This window comes from Canis lupus, chromosome 3, assembly GCF_011100685.1.
Source record: "Canis lupus familiaris isolate Mischka breed German Shepherd chromosome 3, alternate assembly UU_Cfam_GSD_1.0, whole genome shotgun sequence".
Classification (NCBI taxonomy): Eukaryota; Metazoa; Chordata; class Mammalia; order Carnivora; family Canidae; genus Canis; species Canis lupus.
In genome coordinates, this window is record NC_049224.1 from 30,595,494 (window position 1) to 30,611,566 (window position 16,073).

Below are 16,073 nucleotides of genomic sequence, written 5' to 3' on the forward strand. Positions count from 1 at the left end.
CTGCGCTTGTCAGTGCCTGGAAGTTTCTGCAATAGCTGCTTTTCGAAACTGGTAACGAAATTGACTGTATTTGGCTTTTCTGCTTTTGTTCCCAGCCCCCAATATTTTTACCACATGCTCGAAGAACCCCCCTAAAGGTCCTTGTGTGGAAGCCACCACCTCTCGGTCAGGAAACATGCTCGCTGCCTCGAAAGGCCCGGCTCTGACCGCAAGATAGGTAATTCTCACCTTCTATGCAATCTAGTCATGCGAGCAATGAAAAAAAGAAAAAAGAACTTCGCAAACATTATGGTTTTGAAAAAAAAATGCATGTAAAAGTCTTTAGTTTTATTTCTGAGGCAAAATAAAGGATGTGTATATATATAAGTTTTCCTTTGTGACTCAAAGTTCCTGATGCCAAAAATCAAGACTCCAGTTGATTTTCAGATTCTTGACAAAAGAGACTGGGTCTTGTGGTTTGCATTCTCCCTAAAACAAAGAAGATTTTTCAGTGTTTTTGCCTATGTCAGGGAAGGTATGAATACTTACTCAAAAAATATGTTTAAAATCAGATGTTTATAGATGTTGCCACTGGAGGAAACTGGTATAGGGGATCTGTATTATTTCTAACCACTACATGTGAATTTACATCGATCCCAAAATTAAATGTTGAACAAGAGAACAAGTCTGTATCGTCTTTCCTAAGCAATCTTGGGAAATGTGCAAGGCAGCGGGCTAGTGGGCAGATTATTCAGGGGGCACAGTTGTCTATGGCATTCCTCTCTCCGGTAAATGGAAAATGGTATATCGGCATCTATGTCAGAAGGTCAAGTCTGCATTAATGCAGAGTTTTCAAGATGTGGCCTGCCTACGGCCTATGAGGAGGTCCATGAGCAGCTGCGTATTATTGCACCATCAAGGTCTGCAAATGATGTACTTCTGTTTCGGGCTGAATCACTGAGTTACGCCACATAATATGTGCCGGACATCATTTTAATAAAAAATGGTTTGAGGGGCGCCTGAGTGGTTCACTGAAGTATGAATAAGTGCTCCATGAAATAAAGGGTTTTACAGCCGAGTCACTTTGGAAATGTTGAGTTATTTGTCTCAACTTTGCATATTAAAGGCAGCGAAAGTCCTCTGGTAAAGACTTTAATACTTCACAGGATCCAGCTTGGGAAACCGTGCCATCAGGACAACAGACTGGTAAAATGGTGTGGGAGCACAGGCATCCCTGCTGAAAAGACAGGATCTGTGGTGCCTGGGTGGTTCAGTCGGTTAAGCGTCTGCCTTTGGCATGGGTCATGATCCTGGGGTCCTGGGATGGAGCCCCAAGTCGGGTTCCCTGCTCAGTGGGGAGCCTACTTCTCCCTCTGCCCTTCTCCCTGCCCTTGCTCTCTCCCTCTCTCTCAAATAAATCAATAAAATCTAAAAAGCCAAAGGTTTGATTTCATGTGTACTCTATGCCAGACATTGTGCCAAGAACTTTATACACATTTTTAATTCTTTTATTTAATCCTTATTTCAATTATCCAAAATAGGTATTATAGTCTCCATTTTACATGTGGGAAGATTAAGGTTTAATGAGATTAAATAACTGGCCCAGGGTCACAATGCTTGTCAGCAGAGATGCTGAGACTCCAGCCAGATGTGTCTGACCCCAAAGACTTGCCCCTTACCCTTATGGGCTTTACCCAGTGCTCTTGCTAAGGTCTTAGTAAATGCAGAAGCATTCTCCTGGTCATTAGGATAGCTTGTTTTTCCTATGCAAAAGAATGTTTTATAGCCTCTTGGTTACATCATCATTTATAAGTCCTGAAACAAGGTGAATTATTGTGATATCTTCATTGGTGATGGGCTTTATATAGATAATTCCAAAATTTGGTCTTGTTTGCTCAGATAAACCATCTTAACATGGTAGCTGTACCTCAAAAGATAATCCTGTAGTCATGCTAAATAAGATGTCAGTGGGCAAGAAGGACAGGAAAGAAGGCAAAGCAATGAACCTCCAACCACCTCCAGTGAATTGCCGCTGTCCGCTCTCCTTAAGACAGTATATTTCTCAATGAAATAAGGATAATGATATAATCACCTTAAAGTGTTGTGGGGATCAATAAGCAGTATTTACACTGTATCGAGGAGAATATTTGACATATAGTAAGTGACTTTGATTCAGGTTCCCCAGAAGCAGAATCTGTGATAAGGAATCAGGGGCAAATCATCTGTTAAGGGCGGCGGTAAAGGACAATTGAGGCAGGACTGTAGTCTTAGGCAGGGTCCTGGGGGTGGGGGGCGAGCTTCAGCCTCCCCTCAGAGTTATTCCTACTCAAGGCAAAGGTGCAAGGCTTTCACAATCCTACCCCCATCATTACCTAAGGGCCACCAAGGTGAGGTTGGGCTCCAGACACTTCCAGCCCCCTACACCAAAAAGCAAGGCAGCTCTAGAGGCCCAAGGACGGTCCTTTGGAGGGGAACAGATGCTGGTTAGTGGAGGCAGATGCACCCTGGAGCCAGGAGAGGAGAGCAGAGACAATGAAGGGGATGCAAGAGTATCTAGGCAGAGCATTAACCGTATCCCCTTCAGTAAGGGTTTAATAATTACTTGTTTAGATGCCCTGCTAATCATGCTAGACAGTAGGACCCACAGCTGATTAAAACCTATATTTATAGAAGGGGCTGTTACAACCAAATAATATTTACAGCACAGTTTATCTGATATACTTAATGACATGCACAATCAGCTCTATTTGCATGTGTGTGATAATCATTTTTCACAAATAATGATTTATACACATAAATGAGAGTTATTCTGGCAAGAGAGAGTTCAGTTCTTTTTTTTCTCTTTGATGATTCATGCCACACAGTATATATTCACTAACACCACACACTACATCAAAGCCATCCTATACATGTTCCCATCACACATAACCCTCCCCAACACACACACAAATGTTTCTCTCATGTCCCCATGCTGTCTCCAAACCTCCAGTCTTCCCTTCTGCTTTACCTCTCATCACCACCATTATCAAAAGATATGGGATAGGTCCTCCTCACCAATATGTTCTGGAATCTTCTGGATGCTGGGAGAGTTCATCAATTGAATAACTGATTATGCAGCTCTGAAGCCACTGTGCACACACAGAGTAATATCAGCAATAATAATAGCTTCCCCATTATTACATTGGCCCTGTGCTAGGCACTTCAGAGGTATTATCACACAACAAGAATCTTGACAGCAGTAGTATGCTTTTTAAATTTCCATTTTCTGGGTGGGAAAAGCAAAACGTGCCCAGTAAGAATCCACACCTTCCTAAGCCTACTCCAAAGCCCAATCACTTATGCTACAACTACCAGCTCCTAGTAGAAATGGGAGCCCATGAGGGCAACAGAGATCGGAAATTGCAAAGCTGGGGCAGAAGACAGCCCCTCCTCCCACATCTAGGTGATAGACACCCTCAAAAGTACTTGCAGACCTGTAGCATGTTGGGTTTAGGGAGAGAGGCTCATTATCTAACAACCACCTTTCCCTCTTAAGTTTAGATCTAAAGGAGACATTCAGCAGAGGAGATAAATGGTGATCAGTTAGAGCTGATGCAGAGTTCTGCCCGCACTTCATCCCTGATGCCACACCTCTTCCCAGTCCTGGAACTGGGCGGCACGCAGGACTTCTTCCTGGAAGGAAGGCTGTACAGGGAGCTTTCCATGCTGCCGGAGTAGCAGATCTGGGCAAGCACCTCCATGGGGCTGAGGCCGGCAGGCCAAGATCTTCCCCCAATTTGCCAGAGAAATTGCTCCTTCCTTCCTAGGGAGGAGTGAGGGTATGTGCATAGGTGGGAAAGCAAGCCGCTGCAAGTGTTTTTCCCATATCTGGCTCTCCTGGGGAACAGCGGACTTTGGGAAGTGGGGAATAGCACATCACCCTAAGTTGACGCTATACAATTTGGTCAGGACTGTAATAGAGCATGCCAGCCACCCCAATGAGAGCCTTATCACTTTCCATCTCTTATCCACTAGAACATAAAACTAATTATTTGTGATGACATTATTGTAATGCCACAAAATAGAGCTTCATTAAAATAAAAAGACAATGACATGAACATTAAAATTTGCAAAAAGTCCAGAAATATTTGAGGGACTCTATAATGCATTAGTCCAAACTAACATACACTTTAGTCTATGATTCATATAAAAAAGAAAAGCAATACTCAGTATTTACCACCCACATTGCAAGTAGAGCTGACTGTAAACAACTAGATACCTCTTTATTAAGGCTGTTTCACTGTCTAAAGACCATTTTTTTAAAGGCTTAAAATCAATTTTGTTGAGGTATAATTCACATTGAATGAAATGCTCTGGTGGTTATTAAAAGAACATAGTCCAACAGATAAGGTGCAGAACACCAGCTAGATTATGAAGATGCTTATTCTGGCAGAAAACATTGATTGAAATGCTTATTCAGCACCGGTTTGAAACTTCTGAACCTTATATTAACTGTCAACAAAAGAGATTAGCATATCTGAGCTCTGGACTTTGGTGGAGAAAGATGAAACAATGGGCATGGCCTCATAGGAGCTCTAACTACTACATAAGAATGTCTACACCTGCTACTTCATATAGCCTAGTCTTGTACAGTAGACACCATTTGAAGGTGATCGGAGTGAAAATGCAGAAATGCACGTTTGCAGTGAGACAGCATTCTGAAAAGTAGCTTTTGGAAGGGAGGGGAAGACATAAGCACTGTAAGGGGGCCAACCATCTGATTGCCCCTTTCTTCATGAAGGACTTGCTTGATCGGCATTTCCCCAAAGTGCAGTCTGTAATATGTGGTCCTCCAGGTGCTCTGAGTGGAAAAGTTCTATAGTCAAATAAATTTGTGAAGTTTATGCTATGAAGCATAAACTTTATGAAGTTTATAGCTTCATTTATATGCTATATAGGTCCTTCTCTAGAAGTGTCACAGTTCAAGCTTTTTGTAAAGACCTTTGTTGAAATGGTTGTTATCCAACCATTTCCCAAACTTTCCTAACAAAAAATGTCCCCACTCTCAACAGGACACTGACGAGCAGTCCTATATTAAAATAAATGTCAAGATCCTTTCAAATTTTGACATGTCTACTAAAAAATACCATAAGACTCACTAATCAGAATTAATTGAGAGAAGCAGAATGAAAGGCAGATATTCTACATTAAAATATATTTTAAAAATGAAATATAGGGATGCCTGGGTGACTCAGCAGTTTGGCATCTGCCTTCAGCCCAGGGCATGATTCTGGAGTCCCAGGATCGGGTCCCACATTGGGCTTCCTGCATGGAGCCTGTTTCTCGCTCTGCCTGTGTCTCTGTGTGTGTGTGTGTCTCTCATGAATAAATAAATAAAATCTTTTTAAAAAATGAAATATAATACTTCAGGTCTATCAAAAATTGAAATTAAGTTTATAAAATGTAATCTCTTATGAGATATTTGCTATGAAAATAAAGAGTTTTTAGCATATCTGCATATTTTTAAGTAGTAAGTCATTTAGAGAGCCTGGAAATTTTGATTTTAAGTATATTAACATTCTTTTAATGCAATTTTGGCACAATTAATTTGCTCTATGAAGAACAACTCTCCTAAACCAGGGTAACCAAGGCTCAGCAATTGTTGAAATCTCTACAAACTTCATATCAGTGAAGTCAAGTCTAAAGGCCTTCTTAAAATAACAAAACTGATTACACATAGAACTTTTCTGAAAGTCTTAGAACACTATTCTCAAGCGAGTCAAAGAGAGCAATATTCTGTATGTATAGCAATATTCTCTCTGATTATAAAACTAAACATCCTTAAGAAATAATTGAAAATTCAGAAAGTTACAATGGATAAAATAGAAACCATAATTATCTCTACCACACAGAGATCCCTATTTTTACCAATCAGCAATTCTAATTCCAATCTCTAGGCTATGCAGATGCTTCTGCATATTACTCCTTTAGATCATGCTGTACATTTGGATTTAAAGCCTTTCTCAGACTATTCTATTATCTCTAAGTCTTTGAGTGTGAATTTTCCCATTCACTGGGTTAGTAGACTATCTCAAATAGTAAAGGCCTTCACTATAGGTTTAGTAATTCTTGGCTACGAGCATATCTTCTATAGCAGTGGTTCTTGAAGAGTGTTCTAGGGTTCACCAGCAAACCCCAACAACCAGTCCAGGAATCTGTGAAGTCAAAATAATTTTCATAATAGAAAAAATGTTATGTGAGGTTTTCACTCTCATTTTTTTCATGAGCGTACAGTGGCATTTTCCAGAGGCTACATGTGTGGTGACATCATTGATCTAAGAGTTAATGAAATGTGTATTTGGAATTCCTTGTGTCTTAAAATTAAGTTCCTCGGATCTAGTTTCTAAAATGGTAATAAGTATCAATAGATATAACCAATTAAAATGAAAGTTATTTTGTTTTTGATAATTTTAAGAGTGAAAAATGGTCATTGAGGCCAGGCAAAATTCAGAATTATGGCTTTAAAGGAATCCTCTCTTGCTTGAATTTGGAGTTGTAGAGGTTTTCCTTTACAGTTTTTTTTACAGCAGGGTTTGCCCCTGTTTAAGCTCCAAAGGGTTCACAGAAGTCTGAACTAGTTTTTCTTTCCGGTGGGGATGGGCAGTGTGCTCCCGACACGCAGCTTACCTGCTGACCATGTCCTGGTCACAACTCAAAGGCACAGTGTCATCTCCCACACACTACTATGTCCGCACTTTCCATTTCTGGGACCCAACAATTTCTTTTTCTTTCTTTTGAGGTCAGCTATTTATTACCAAAATAATATTTTGATATATTTTGATATATCATCCATGTATATGAAATAGGGCTTAGCATATGCTCAATCTACCCTCTTGACCCATAGGATGGCACTTTCATAACCTGCTATAATCATACATTTTATATTTAAATTTTCCCATACTTTTAAATATTCTTCCAGCACTTTTATTTATGATATACCATAATTCATTTAGCCTGTCTTCTGTCATTGGACATTTAGGTTATTTCTACTATTTCAGTATTATTAATAATGTGGTGAGGCACCCCCTCGTGGTAGATCTTACTGAAAATTCAAGAGGTCAAGGAAGAACCTAGTTCTAATGATTTTTACATATAATATCACACTGTCCTTCAGAAAGGCTGTGGCAATTTGTAACTTCCAGAAGCATAAGGGAGAGCCCCTATTTCCTTGTGTTCCCACCTATATTGAAAATTAGTAGTTGAGATTTCTGCCAAATTACAGAAAAATGGTGTTTTATCATTTTAAGTTGCATGTGAGGGGATCCCTGGGTGGCGCAGCGGTTTGGCGCCTGCCTTTGGCCCAGGGCGCGATCCTGGAGACCCGGGATCGAATCCCACATCAGGCTCCCGGTGCATGGAGCCTGCTTCTCCCTCTGCCTATGTCTCTGCCTCTCTCTCTCTCTCTCTCTGTGACTATCATAAATAAATAAAAAAAAAAAAAAATTAAGTTGCATGTGATTACCAGTGAAATTGAGCATCTTTCTCCTTGTGAAATCTTTGATCTTTTGCCCATTTTTTAGAAGATTTATTTATGTATTCACGAGAGACACTGAAAGAGAGGCAAAGACATAGGCAGAGGGAGAAGCAGCTCCCTGCAGGAAGCCCAATGCGGGACTCGACCCCAGGACCCTGGGATCACAACCTAAGCCAAAGGCAGATGCTCAACCACGAACCACCGAGACATCCCTCTTTTGCCAATTTTTGTATTGAGGTTTATACAGTGGGTTTAATGTGACCCCCAAAAGATACAACCATGTCCTAACCCCCAAGCCCCATGAATGTGACCTTTTTGTAAAAGAGTAATTGCAATTAAACTTAGGATCTTGAAATGAGATCATCCTGGATTATCTGGGTGGGCCCTAAATCCAACTGTAAGTGTCCTTTGAAAACTAGAAGAGAGAAGACACAGACATAGAGGTAAAGCCATGAGAAAACTGAGGCATAGATTACGCAGTCACAACTAAAGAATGCCCAGAATCACCAGAAACTGAAAGTGACAAGAAGGGATTCTCCCCTTTGGAGAGAGTGCAGCCCTGCAACATCTTGAACTGTGAGAAAATAAGTTTCTGTGTTTTAAGCCACCCAATGTGATAATTTGTTAAGTACCCCCAAGAAAAGAACACTGGATCTGTTTCTTATTGAATTTTAACAACTATTTATATATAAACTCTTTTGTCATTGATGTAAAGACTTTTCTCAGATGGCCTCATCTATGGTGTTTTTGCCATATAAAGCTATTAACTATTTTTTTCTCTTTTTTTATTAACTATTTTTATAGACTGTTTAAAATGTTCTTCTTTCATGTTTTTTGTCTTCAGTAGTTTATTAAGGCCCTCCTAAAGTTCCAAAATATTCGTCTACATTTGTTCTAATTCATTTTAATTTCATTGTTTAATGTTTAGTTCTGGAATTTATTTTGTTATATTGTACAAGGAAGAGATTTTTACAAATGAATAAACAAATGTCCCAGAAACATTTATTAAAATGCTTCTTTTATGAGAGACAAAAATTCCTAAGTATATTAGTCTCTCTTCAGTTTTGAATTCTGCTACATTGATAATGTTTACCTCCTCTTGCTCTCATACCATTTGGCTTTAATTTTTATCACTTTGTTATAAATTTAATGTCTATCAGTATATGTACCCCTCAGAACTCATCCTTCGCAAATATTTATTTGCATCTCATCTAATTTGTCTTGTAAATGAACTTAAAGAATTGCTTAGTCATTTTCCAAGAAAATTTTTATTAGAATTTTAACTAGAATTGTAATAAGTTTGCAAATCAATTTCAGGAGAACTAAAAGTCTTAAAATAGTCATCCTGTCCAAAAATATATCTTTATATTTATTCAAGTCTTCTTTTATGTAACTCAGTGAAGTTTTTTTTTTTTTTTGTAAAGATTTTATTTATTAAAGATAGAGAAAGAGAGAGAGAGAGGCAGAGACACAGGAGGGAGAAGCAGGCTCCATGCCCGGAGCCTGACGCGGGACTCGATCCTGGGACTCCAGGATCGCGCCCTGGGCCAAAGGCAGGCGCCAAACCGCTGCGCCACCCAGGGATCCCCTCAGTGAAGTTTAGATATCTTTTTCATACTGTGTCAGTTATTTAATGAACAGGATGCATACACACAAATATATATTTTTTATTTATTTTATTTTTTTTAAAAGATTTATCTATTTATTCATTCAGAGAGAGCGAAGAGAGAGGCAGAGACACAGGCAGAGGGAGAAGCAGGCTCCCTGCAGGGAGCCCGACGTGGGACTCGATCTTGGGTCTCCAGGATCACACCCCGGGCTGCAGGCGGCGCTAAACCGCTGCGCCACCGGGGCTGTCCAATATATATATTTTAAAATTTTTTATTCATTTGTGTATTTGTCTATTTGTTTCTCAGATATTTCTCATATATTCTGTTTTTTCATATATATGTTATTTCTCATATATTTGTTTCTCAGATATTTCTCATATATTCTGGCCACAAAGTTTAGTGTCCATCAGATCCATTCAGTGGGCCAGGAAGTGTGCTCTCCCTCACAGTAAAACATTGGCCTTTGTGGGAAGGGAACTCACTGAATTTCAGTCATGGAGTAGAGCAGATGAGCTCTAAGTGCTGGGGCGAACTTGCTTATAGAGACTTCAGAAAGGGAAACCTCCGAACCATCCTGACAGTTCTAGTTCAGTTGTCCTCTCTAGAACTTTCTATGTACCTGGGCCCATCTCTGGTCCAGTGTTAAAAGGAGGAACATTGCAGAAGAACTGGCAAGTCGACTCAGTGTCTTCAGTGGAGCCAAGAAAGAGTACAGTATCCTGGATTCCTGTCCCTAAGTAGTTACCACATTGCTGTCACCCTTTGGGGAAGCCAGATGCCTAAGGAGCATCAAAACAATCTGTTATTGGACATAATCATCTACAAATTTGTGGTACACAATTTGTACTCTTTTTATTTTAAGATTTTATTTATTTATTCATGAGAGAGAGAGAGAGAGAGAGAGAGGCAGAGACACAGGCTCTGTGGAGAGGGAGAAGCAGGCTCCACGCAGGGAGCCCGACATGAGACTCGATCCCGGGACTCCAAGATTACACCCTGGGCCGAAGGCAGGTGCTAAATCGCTGAGCCACCCGGGCTGCCCCAATTCCTACTCTTAAATAAGAGTGAGATATTTTCTTCCCCCAAATGATCAAAGACATTCTGGTAGATGAGTCTCCTTGGCATCAAACAGAGCCTGCCAGATTGGAAAGGGACCATCTGGGGATGTGGTGATAACCACTCAGAGTGAATGCGGTCAGTTCTGCTCCTTTCACTAGGACTTATGAATCATGTAAAGGAGGAAACTTGAAGAGAAACAAAGCCAGGAACTGAATTCCTTCCCAGAAGCACATGGGTTGACAAAAAACCTTTCAAAGGCTGGGATGAGTGGAAGGAAGAGCAACTTCCCTCAACAATTCTTCTCATCTCCTCTGGGATTAAGATTCCCCCCAAATAGCCAATCATTCATTCAAGAAGTATTTATTAAGCACCTACTATATGCCAGACACTCATGTAGGAGCTGAAAATAAGAGACAGAACAAAATACACGAAGTCCCTGGCGGAAGGGATCTTTCTTCCTAGTGATGGGGCAGGGAACAAAACAAATAAATACAGGATTTCATGTAATGGTAAGTGTTACAAATAAAGCAGGGTGGGAGGCTGGAGCAGCACTGTCCCACAGAACTCTCTGTGATGATGGACATGTTCTAGATCTGTGCTATCTAATAAAATGAAGGCAAAACTTTAATCTAAATAACCACACCTGGCTGGTAGCTAGCCTATTGCACAGGGTAGGGTTAGAGTGTGCAGGGGGGGCTATTATTCTAAGAGGAGTGGCCTGGGTGAGAGCCTCTGAATAGAGGAAAATTGGAGAGAAGCCTGATTAAGGCTAGGGCATAAGCCATACTGCTCTCCAGGGGCTCAGAGCTTTCCAGACACATGGAGCAGCAAGAAAAGGGCCTCAGGTGGAGAGAGGCAAGGAGGCCAGGGAACTGAGTAGTGGGGGCAGGGCGGGGACAAGGGAACTGACTGGGGACAGATCATCAAGGACTTTGGGGCCACATAAGGGCTTTGGTTTTACTCTAAGTGGGATGGGTTTAAGGTAGGAGATCTAAAAGAATGAAGAATAGGGCTTCATAAAACCCTATTTATGTAAACATTGGAAATGCTTTCTTTGCTTTGACTGTATCTTATTAAGCCCTGCTTTTCACACATGTTCCCATCTTTGTTCTGACTATAATCATCTGATAATGAATAAGACAGCTTCAAAATAAAAGCAGCATTTATTAAATGTTTTTAAAGACAGGTTTTGAAGAAGGAGGAGGACAGTTGGAAGAAAAGTTCCTCAGAACATACAGAGCAATCAAGAGAAAAATCTAACCCTCCAATGTACCAAATAGGCACTTACCAAGGACCTGTGATCAGTTACCCATCTTCTCCATATTCACTCAATCTCACATCAGAGCTACTACAAAATAAGACGTTTCCCTTTCCTCTGCTTGCCCATCACTGGGATCAGAAGAGAAAGAAGAGGACGTAGGCAATTTATAACTTAGATAGTCACCTCCTGCATATTTAAAAATTGGCTAAGGAGCCAAACACTGGGTGTCGGGCAATTACTTAAACGCAAATAGAGAACACTAAAAGAGTCACGTAATGCACACACTATCTCAGGGAAATAAACACCTCGTTATTCCTTCATTGGTATAGAAACTTCACAACATCCCTTGAGCAAACAGGTGTCCTCAACATATTAAAATGACCTAAATGATTAGACATAAACAGCAGTCCCGTTTATAAGTCAGACATGCACCAGGCTTCCAATCCTGCTTTTTGCCATGTGTTAGCTTTGCAACACTAGGCAAATCATTTACAGTCTTCAGTTCTCAATTACATTATTTGTAAAATGGGAAATAAAAGCCCTGTCCAGAGGATTACATAAAAGAACATCAAAGACAACACTTGGTGCCTCCTCAGTAAGTGCCAGTGAACTTAAAGATGTGTAAAGGGATGTCATTTATAAGTATGATTCACAGTCCAGCAGCGATAGTGCTGGCAATTTCCATCTTTGAAAGGAAAAATGATCATTAGACATAGGTTGGTGGTGCGCTTCCCTGGCCAGAGCCAGACTGGGAGGCAGGAAGCACGGCACTCTTCGTGGAGGCTGTTGCTGCGATACACACCCTGAGGTCTGGCTGCAAGGAAGGCTCCCAGCGGATGTCTAGTCAGCTGCTTGTCTTTTCTGAGCTAGTCAGGCAATGTGATTAGCATACTCACATTTTTTAAAAATAATAAATTTATTTTTATTGGTGTTCAATTTGCCAACATACAGAATAACACCCAGTGCTCATCCTGTCAAGTGCCCCCCTCAGTGCCCGTCACCCAGTCACCCTCACCCCCCGCCCTCCTCCCCTTCCACCACCCCTAGTTTGTTTCCCAGAGTTAGGCAGTTTTAATGCAATTTAAAGGCAGAGCCAGGTTTATCAAACCTGCCTCATTCATGTTGCTCATGTTACACGGATAACAGAAACCCACTTTCTCCTGGACCTCAGATAACTCCCTTGATGTCAACGGGGAAAGAAGCAGGCTCCCCCAGGCTTGCACTCTTCTCCCCTTAATGTCTGCAAATGGCTTATTTTCTCTTTTTGCTTTGTCCATGTTCTACTATGTAAATATTTCCCTGCGCGAACTGCCTAGGGCAATGGCTACAAAAGCAGCTGCCTTTGTTTACTTCAGCACCTCTGAGCACATGATAAAACCCCCAGAGCATCACCCCCAGGGATGCTCTTCTCATTGTTCCCTTTGCTTGTGGCCTCTAGGAGGCAGGCCCCAGAGACTTCCTCAATGCTTCCACTGGTGCTGTGGGTAAATGTAGGGGCAGCTTGGAGACCAGTATTTTCGTGGCTCAAAGTGTGACTCACAAAGCAAAAGAATGGAGTGTTCATTGATTCAGTGTTCCACCTGCTGCTGCATAAGGGGTTTTTTCCCCCCAACTAGTTATTTTTTTTCTTTTTAAGTTTTGCTTTGTTTTTATCTAAATGCCAGTTAGTTAACATACAGTGTTGTATTCGGTTTCAAGTGGATGATATAGGGACCCAACCCAACACTTCCATACGTCACCCAGTGCTCATCACAAGTGCATTCCTGAATCTCCATCACCTATCTCACCCATCGCCCTGCCTGCCTCCCCTCTGGTGACCATCGGTGTGTTCTCTACAGTTACGAGTCTAGGGCTCTCTTACTACAGGATAATTCTGTGTAATCAAGGCAGCCATGGAAGAATGGGTGCCCTTCCCCCTTTTTTTTCCAACAAAACTTTCCTCCTTTACTGCCATTATGGAAAGGAGCTGCTCAATGATTCACACAGGCATATACATAGACGGACGGCCAAGGAGTTCCTAAAGTATTCCTCCCTTCCCTGAGATCTCTCTTAACTCTTTAGTTCAAGAAAACATGGAAATTGTGGAATTCCAGGCTCAGTAATTGGGTTGATAAGTTAAATACTGGGGGACAAGAGGGACTTCTTGGTTTAAAACCTCCCAAGTATACTATTGAATATTCCACCAATATATGAGAACAGATCTGGGCCTAAAGCAAGTCACGAGGATGTCAGATTTCATCCATCCAGACTAGTAGTTCTTTAAAGGAAGAGACTGGGTTTGAGTTCATCTCATATCCTTAGTCCCCAAGGTAATCTTGGTCACTCATTCAACTAACAGCTATTTTTACCTACTTAATAGTAGGACTCTCCCTAGACTCTGTGCGTACAGAAATTCAAGGCACAGTTCCTCGCCATCAAGAAATTTTCCATTCAATGGAGCATCCAAGCACTAATCAGATAATTATTTTATAATGTAATAAAAGCTATGTACTGGCACATGTTATTATGGTAATCTGAGATAGACTGGGATCTAAACTGACTTGACCTGGCAAAAGGTGGACAAGTAAAGCATTCATAGACTAAGGAATTAGCTTATTAAGGCCAGAGCAGGAACTCAGTACACACTGAAATAAAAATAAACACGTAGTGCACGAGAGCCTTTGGCACAACTGTGCCAGCATCAGAACAAAATAAACAAAAGCAATAACACGAATGGATTTCCAATGGCTTCTATAACTGTCACACCACCAGAGCCAACAGTCAAACTCAAACTTGACCATACGTGCTGAAGTTAAATTGTTCAATTTCTTCCATTAGCTTTTGGGTGTGTCACCTCTCTGACATTGTCATCCACTACAGATTAGCACCAAGGAGGAGGGTATAAATGCACTTTCACCACTTGACAGAAATACATGATCACACCTGATTACATACAGCAGTGTATTCTAAAAGGCACTCCAAGAGATATCAATAAGTGTTCATCAAAAAGAAAGTTCATGGATGATTAAGATGGGAATACAGATGTCACTTTCTCACGATCTCCACTGCTCACCACGTGGTCCAAGTCACCATCTTGTCTCACCTGGACATTGCAGTGGTCTTCCCAGTTCTACCTCTACCTTACAGGCTCTTCTCCAAACAGCAGGCAGAGTAATCCTTTCCAAAGATAGGGCAGATAATATCACTCAGGGGCTTCTCCCCAGCCCCTCTGTCCCTACAGCGCCTGGCCCATGTCCTCTCTTCTCTCATCTTCCACCACACTCCCTCATTCCACCCCAGTCTACTACAACATGCCAGTACTCTTTTGCCTCAGGGCTTTTGCACTTGCTATTCTCTCTGCTTAGAATGCTCTCCTCCCTTCCTCATAACTGACAGCCCTCCCTTACTTCCTTTTGGTTCCTTCACAAATGCCACCTCTATGCAGAGCCCTAGATCGCACTATCTAAAACAGTGCCCCCACATCATCACATTCTGATTCTATGCTGTTTTTATTATCATCTTCCATTATCTGATAACATGTTATATATATATTTTTACTTGTTTATCATTTGATTATCCCCAGAAAATGTAAACTCCATGAGAAAAGGAACTCGTATTTGGTTCTTGGCTAAATTCCCAGTACTTTCTAAAAAATGTCTGACACTTTCTAAAATTATCTGTAAAACAAATGCCTGAATGGAACACTAAATTAAGCAAAACTGAATCTTTTGATTGTTGTTACTGCTTTTACAGGCCTTCTCAGGACCTTTGACATACTACTCATGCTTTGTGTGCATCTTTCCTCCATTAAGGGGAAAAAACAACATCACCCATGCTTATCTGACCCTGCAGCCCAAAATATCTTACGTGACAAGCATTCTCAGGACACGTATTAGGGTATCCTCACCAGGAGTGAGATGCAACAGGGGTGAAAACATTTTCCTGGTGTTGCCACAAGGGAAGGTTCCCTCAAGAAAGACAGAGGCCTTCTCTTGTGATCAATGCAATTCCTCCAATACGGGAGTAGGATGAACACCACTGCCTCTCAGTATGAACCCAGAAGCAAATTAATTCTGATGTTTCTTGGTCTAATTTTGGGGAGGCAAATTAGTTTGATGCTGCCACTGAGTAGTCGCCTGTTCCTGTCCTGGCCAGTTAGGTCTGCAGAAAGACGCCCCCTCTGTCTTGTCTCCATCAGCAGAATGGAATCTGTAACAGCCCCGCAGGCCACTCTTCATATGGAAATACTCACTGGAAATATTCAGGGTAGAGGAAGGAGGACAAAATACATTTCCTTATTGGAAATGCGCTTTACTTTACCCTCTCTCCATCTCTTTCATATAATTTGCATGTAATCATTTTAAGTATTCATCATTAATAATTACCTCTGCTATAGTCCTAAGGAAATCACATGTGATTCTTTAAGAAAGGTCTAGGAAAATAAAAAATAGTGAAAGAACTTGTCATTCAAAGGACCATTTAAAAAAGTAACTCCAGGATCCCTGGGTGGCACAGCGGTTTGGCGCCTGCCTTTGGCCCAGGGCGCGATCCTGGAGACCCGGGATCGAATCCCACGTCGGGCTCCCGGTGCATGGAGCCTGCTTCTCCCTCTGCCTGTGTCTCTGCCTCTCTCTCTCTCTGTGACTATCATAAAAAAAAAAAAAAAAAAAAA

At 41.2% G+C, this 16,073-nt stretch overlaps 1 protein-coding gene across 1 annotated transcript in view; it reads right to left on the reverse strand.

The window, feature by feature from the left end:
• Positions 1-16,073, reverse strand: part of SV2C (synaptic vesicle glycoprotein 2C) — a 208,219-nt gene that overhangs the window by 157,816 nt on the left and 34,330 nt on the right. The gene's annotated exons all lie outside the window — the stretch shown is intronic.